Below are 6004 nucleotides of genomic sequence, written 5' to 3'. Positions count from 1 at the left end.
ATGATCGCACATGAGGCCGAGGCGAGGTGGCTCCCCGCATTCCGCGTCCACGGCCATTACCACTGCTGCTGCGATTGCCCACGAGGCCAAGGCAAGGCACCCCTCAGACCGCTGGCTGCTCTTACACTCTCCTGCCATCGGCCACGAGGCCAAGGCAAGGCAAAGCAAGACACACAGACACCCCACCACCGGCCACCCTTACCGCTGCTGCTGCGATCGCACACAAGGCTGAGGTGAGGTGGCTCCCCCGCACTCCGCGCCCTCCATGGCCATTACCACTGCTGCTGCGATCACCCACGAGGCCGAGGTAAGGCAAGGCACCCCCCCACCGCTGGCCGCCCTTACCGCTCTGCTGCCGTCAGCCACAAGGCCAAGGCAAGCCGAGGCAAGGCAAGGCACCCCCCACCGCCATCCACCCTTACCGCTGCTGCTGCGATCGCACATGAGGCCGAGGCAAGCCGAGGCAAGGCACCCCCCCACTGCTGCCGGCCGTCCTTACCACTGCTGCTGCAATCACACACGAGGCCGAGGCAAGGCAAGGCACCCCCCATCGCTGGCCGCTCTTACTGCTGCTGCTGCGATTGCACACAAGGGTGAGGCAGGTCAAGGCAAGCTGAGGCAAGGCACCCCCACCCACATCGCTGGCCACCCTTACCGCTGCTGCTGCCATCTGCCATGAGGCTGAGGCAAGCCGAGGCAAGGCACACACCCCCACCACCGCCCGCCCTTACCACTCTGTTGCTGTCGCTCGCTCGCTGTCCGCTCCGACTTGTGCTTGCTTGCTCGCTGTCTGCAACAAATGCTGCTCCCGCCAAAAGTTCCTCCTTTTATAGCCTCGTGCCTATTCCCACACTGCGCATGCACAGAGAGCTGCGAGCTGCGAGGAGGGAGCAGCTCAGCCCAGCAATGTCGTGCATGCCAACAGAGACGGCTCTGCGTGCCACCTGTGGCACGCGTGCCATAGGTTCACCACCACGGGGCTAGGCTAAAATCCAGTTGACTAGTTTGCGGCCAAATGTTCGGTACAGACCTTGCTAGTGTGATTTTAATAGCCCAGGAAAACCCAAGAAAAACTTGACAATCAATAAACCATTATGGACTACATTTGTTTTGCCCTATTTTGATTCTCCTCCCCAGCAGTAGCCCATCGATTTTAGAACTACTTCGGAGCCTTCCTGATGCTGACGGGCCTGCCAGCATAGGTCCGCCTGCTTCATCCTGCAAAGCGCGGCTCACCCGGCGCTTCCCATTCACACAGACACGTTCCTCCAATATCCTCCCCATTCACACAGACACGTTCCTCCAATATCCTCCCCATTCACACACACACACACACACACACACACACACACACACACACACACACACACTCCTCCAAAATCCTTTCCTCTCTCTGTCTCTCTCTCTCTCACCACTTCTGTGAGAAAAGCCTTTTCTCTTCTGCTTCTTTCTCCGGAGTCTTTTCTTCTCTCCCTCTCCCGCCCAAACTGCCTCCTTTTATATTTCTTTTTGTCTCCTCCCCCCCTCCTCCTCCTTTCTCTTCCAGGTGAGCCAGAAGTGCCGATCCTGGGGCCTTTGCCTCACCCCAAGCAGCCCTGCAGCTCCTGGGGACTCTCACTGCAAGTCCTGTGCTTCGCCACTTTGGCTCGTTCCCTCCCCCACTACCCTGGGCTGGGCTGGGCTGGGCAGGGCCACATACCACCTGCCATGTGCCAATGTACCACCAGTGGTACGCATACCACTGGTTGAAAAGCCCTGGTCTAGACCTTGATAATGGTATTTTGATGTCCCTGTGAGAGAAATGAATCATTTAGTCTTTTCTCAAATAAAGATTCCTATTTAACAATATATAACCATGAATTTACCATTCCCTAAATTTTAGGGAAACCAATCAGACTGTACATCAGGCTATAATTTTAAATGCTAAATAATAGTAATAACTGTACTACATTTTTGTTAAAAAAGTTTGATCCTGTTTTACCTGTAAGCGCCTGATACAATACATTAAGGATCAAAGCACATTTGCTATAATGAAAATGCTACTTATAAAACAGTATGCTCTTCTTAGTAAGTAGAATGTATCTTATCATTGAGAAGAACATCTGAGTAGTTGGAAATGGAAAAATTGATTCCCTCTGTTTTGTCTTTAATATATCCTCCTATATTATTGAATTGAAAACCAGCATACCATTGCTTTTTCTTATTATGTGAGATCCTCACTTATTTTCTAACATCCTGTTTTTGAATGATAGGGAACAACTATATTGAAGTAATTTTAAATTATTATTTCTTTCTTTTGACATAAGCCTTTTATTATTAAATGCAGGGGATTGTCATATGTCATATTCCTGCCTCGATCAGGTAGTAAATGTTTTTAAAAAAGACCAGAACTTTTATTCCAAGTTTTTAAATGCCAAAAACTTATAAAATCATTAATTCTGTGTTCTTTCATATTGTTATTTTATGTTTGGATATATAATAATATAACGGGAGAAACCGGACTGATTTCTTTGCTCTATTTATCTTGTATATTCAATACATTACTTATTAATGATTTTGTAAGATTTTGGTAAGATTTCACAAAAAGGAACATCTAATAAATTTGCTCAGTGAAGATTTAATTATTAATAAGGCAAAGATAGAATATTTTGAAACTCTTTGAAACTTACTTCACAATGCTGAATAATTTAGAAATTCACTAGGCCTTATTTATAGACTATTGGTAAAATATGCTCAGAACCCAATGAGATCAAACATTGTATGAATAAATGGATCAGAAATTGAATGTAGAATAGAGATACAACAGTGAGAATTTCAATAAAACAGCATTAAATTCATTCATTTCAGTGAAACAGCATTGAAGTATTGTACTTAGAAAAAAATGGTTAGGTCATCTTTTTTTTCAAATTGGGTGATAGTACTGAAAAGCACAACAGCTCTGGAAAATGAATTATACAATGATAAAACAAATCTTAAAAACTTGAATTCATATTTTAACTGATGAAATTCTTGTTAAACTTCATCAAATCATGTATCACATCAAAGTAAACTGAATTAGATTTGTAATATGATAACTATTTGCTTTTCATTGGAAAAGTTGTCTGTGTAAGAACCCACCCCACTTTGCATCTTAAGAAGACAGAACTCTTGGAATATTTCTTCCAACAGGCATCTTTATTAAGAGGAGGTGGTTGCAGGCGTTCTAGACAGGACCTGAGGGCCCACCCCTACCATTCAAGATTTTAAGTGTTCCCAAGCAGCCCCCCACCCCACCGTCCTTCCAGCGACAATCCCAGGCGTTACATTTCCACCCCCTTTTTTTTCACGGCCGGCGGAAGAGAGACTTCAGAGAGTAGTAGATGAAAGCTGATGACCATATTGTTATGGTCAGTCCTTTTGGTGAGATCCACATTCAGTCCCTTTGAAGTTTTAATGAAGGAAGTGAGAGCCATAAAACCCCTTTGCTCATCCCCCTTCCCCTTCGTAGTATGACAGAATCCAGAGAGGGCAGAAATGGGTTTTCCATAGTCGATAACTAGAGATGAAATATAATTGGATTCTGACAGTCTGATTCCTTCAATAAAAGAACTAGAAATGGAAGTAAACTTCAGTTGTTATTTTATTTATTATGACCCACTTCAGAGGATTCAGTATCTAGACTAACTTTGTATTTTAAAAATAAATCTGCTGCATTAGGCTTTAATAGTATCACATTAAAATTTGGATTTACTTATGCATAGAATTTATATTTCAGTTTCATGAGAGATATTCAAAATAGATTCTTTGTAGTATTCATTGAAATTAATATATAATTTCATTTAGTGATTTATATTGACACGTGTCAATATATATAATATATATACATAATATTTACCTATTTATAATTAATTAACAATATATTAGAAATACATATGATATATGATATTTTTAAATCCCTAACTTGTTCATCTGTATTATATCAATTTATTTTTTATATTCTCTTTTGTACTTTATATTTTTTTCTTTAAAATGTCCAATTTTTTAAAAAAAGGAAACTGACATGAGATTTCATGGTAGAACGGTGCCCTTGTGAGCTATTTAGATTTATGTATTCATTTGCTCTCATGAGACACTACCTATATAATTTTTGTAGACTACCTGTGATTCCTAGATCAAAGATTAGAAACCACTGACCTAGTATATAATAACAATTATAATAATTCTTGTCTTGAAATGTGCTAGCCTAGGTTATAATTCCAAAAGTGTCTATGAGCTCTGCTGAATGGGAATTCTGAGTCTCGTTGTTCCAGCTGAACTACATAAAGAATGTAGGGGGGGAAATAAGATCATATCTTCCCAAAGTGATCTGCTTATTACCAAACTAAAACCTACTTTCATATCAACTTGATTTCACCACTAGTAGAAACATTTTATTTCAGTTTACGTGAGAGTTGACTACCATTCCAGGATGTGCATTAGTGAATCGAGCACTACAACTTTTTGTGGTTGGCATTTCAAACACCAAGCCCACACATTTGGCCCAATTGGCCCATTTCTGAGACACCACATTAATACTTTCCTTCTATAAGAATACAGCAATTTCTGACATCATCAGGTAGATTTCCTCATTTTAGCATGTTGAATGCTAACTTCTAGCATTGTTAGTAACTTTTAATATCGATGAGTAAGGGAATTGCTTAGTGAGGACTAGCTGTATAATTATTTTCTGCCTATTTTTCCATGGGAGTGAAGGATGGGGGTAATAGGGAAAAAATGTGATAATAAACTTTTTAAATATAGGTAAAACCTCTGAAAGTTGACCACTCAAGGGACCAAAGGAAAGTGGCCAATATACGGAGGTGGTCATCATAAGGAACAACTGTACTGATATGTACACGTGCCTCATTTTATTGTACCGCTTTTATTAGAGAATGTCATACAGAAACACACATAGTGAAAACACAGGAAAATCATTCATACAATATTGTATCATACAAAATCAATATATTTACATATGCATTGTTTTCTCGTGGTTTGTTCATTCTTTCTGAAAAAAGTATCAATTTTAGTCTTATTCTTTTTTTGAAGGTAAGCAGAGAAAGCATTCTCAACACTGGCTATACCACTTGGAATACCACGGCAAATGACTTTAACTGCATTATCAAATGACTGACATTGTCTTCTTTCGAAATATCTGCAATTTCTTTATCCTTCTCACTTAATTCTTCTGCTTCATCAGTTGTTTCCAGCACTTTTCCCCTGGGTTGTACCTTGGTCAATACTGATTGGAAAATTGCTTCTGGATCAGGTTCATTGCAGATTGCCACATCATTATCCATTGCAACAAAATCTTAAAAATCTACTCCCTGGAATTCCACCATGGGAGGTGGGCTGTCTAATAGGGTTGTAACATCTTGCACTTGAGTTGTTGAAGCAGTTCTATATTGTTTCAGGCTGAACTTTATTCCAAGCAGAAGTAATCCAGAGAACAGCATCCAGAGCATAACTGATGCAATGTGGTGCAACGGATTATTTTGCTTCTGCAGACGGACCATAGGTTTGCAGAAGCTTGGTAGTGCATTTTGAATGTTTTCATTGTGTCTTGGTCGAGAGGCTGAATTTTTGAAGTAGTGTTTAGAGGCAAAAATTTCAGTTTTATGTTTGTAACAGGATTCACTTGGGAATGGCTAGGATAATTGTCCAGTACAAGGAGAATGTACTGGACCATTTCTTCTTGGTTTATACCTCTTATCCACTCCTCAAATAGGGCACTAGTTATCCATGCACATTTATTAGATTTCCAGGTGATGGGAAGGTCTTTGGGCTGCAGGTTCTTGAATGAACGTGGCTTTGCCGATTTACCAAACACCAATGGTTTTAGCTTCTCTCTGGTTAAACTAGCACACAGCAGAACTATGAAATGTCCTTTAGAAAGTTTTCCACTCTTACATTTATCACCCCTCATAACGAGGTTCCTGTCAGGCATCACCTTGAAAAAGAGTCTACACTCATCAGCGTTAAAGAT

Source organism: Protobothrops mucrosquamatus, unplaced genomic scaffold (assembly GCF_001527695.2).
Source record: "Protobothrops mucrosquamatus isolate PMUCROS unplaced genomic scaffold, P.Mucros_1.0 scaffold927, whole genome shotgun sequence".
Lineage (NCBI taxonomy): Eukaryota > Metazoa > Chordata > Lepidosauria > Squamata > Viperidae > Protobothrops > Protobothrops mucrosquamatus.
This window is presented reverse-complemented; position numbering follows the sequence as displayed.